We start from the raw sequence: 1,157 nt of genomic DNA, 5'->3' as shown, positions 1-1,157 counted from the left end.
CACCGCCTCCCGGCAGATATGATGCACCCGGAAGCAATCCTGCTCACTCGGCTGTAGCCCCAGAGCACCCAGAATCTTCCTTGTATTGGTCACACCTGCCTCATTGCTGCAAGGGAGAGCACAGCACTGGCCTACGGGGCCCCCGGCTCACCCGTCATTGCCCCCCACTCCCTGTGGCAGCTCCTGGTTCCCAGACACTGACCTGATGATCTCCAGGACCTGCTGGGTCTTAAGCACATCCTTGGTTCTCAGGACAGCGGTATTGCTCCCAATGAAGAGTGCTTTCTCTGCAGCCAGGGCGGGCAGCACGTGCCTGACGATCTCCCCCAGGTACAGGCTGCCCACCAGCTTCTCAAATCTATGTGCAGCCCAAGCAAGGGGTCGGTCATCCCCCCCTGGCAGCCCTTGGCCCTTTGAGAGCACCCAGGAGCATCACAGGTGGCCATCTGCTCCTGTTGGTGGGGTCTGTCATGCTCAGGGGTAGACGGGGAGCCCCGGGTGCCCTGCCCTCCCTGGCGGGTGGCAGCACCTCTTCTCCCCAGGGTTGGAGGATTCCTGGTCCACACGCTGATCGTAGGGGGTCAGGATGTCGATCAGGGTGCCATCGTCCCCAAAGTAGCCCCACTCGGTGTTGACACATATCTGCCCACTGGTCTCCTCCGCCATCTCCACCTGCTGTGCTTCGGCCATGAAGCAGCTGTTGGTGCCCGTGTCTGCGGGGAGCGATGGGGGTGAGCCCCGGCGCAGCCCCCCCGCAGCACACACCACCCTGGCACGCAGGGTGCCCACTGCTCACCCACGACCAAGGCGACCTCACAGGGTTTCCCCCCCATGCTGCAGGTCATCATGGTGCCCACGGTGTCATTCATCAGGGCAACGACGTCCACGTTGCAGAGCTGGCCAGGGGCAAAGAGAGAGCATCATCAGCCCCTCCACGGGGGCAGCCCCCAGCTAGGCCCCCCCGGCCCCACGGGCCCCCCACCTTCTGCTTGTTGATGGCCGACTGCAGCAACTGCACAACGTCCTTCCCCTCCACGTCACTGCAGCTGAAGCCCTTGGACCAGGAGAGGAGTTCGGCCTGTGGAGAGCATGTGGCTGAGCTGTTGGCCTCTGCCACCGGGCCGGCTCCGCTCCCCGCCGATGATTCGCTGGGAAGG

General features: G+C 64.0%; 1 protein-coding gene across 1 annotated transcript in view; it reads right to left on the bottom strand.

Annotated features, from left to right (window-relative positions):
* Nucleotides 1-1,157, bottom strand: part of HK3 (hexokinase 3) — a 19,443-nt gene that overhangs the window by 11,390 nt on the left and 6,896 nt on the right. The window lies entirely within an intron of this gene.

Source organism: Egretta garzetta, unplaced genomic scaffold (genome assembly GCF_000687185.1).
Source record: "Egretta garzetta isolate BGI_Z169 unplaced genomic scaffold, ASM68718v1 scaffold1257, whole genome shotgun sequence".
Taxonomy (NCBI): Eukaryota; Metazoa; Chordata; class Aves; order Pelecaniformes; family Ardeidae; genus Egretta; species Egretta garzetta.
This window is presented reverse-complemented; position numbering and strand designations above follow the sequence as displayed.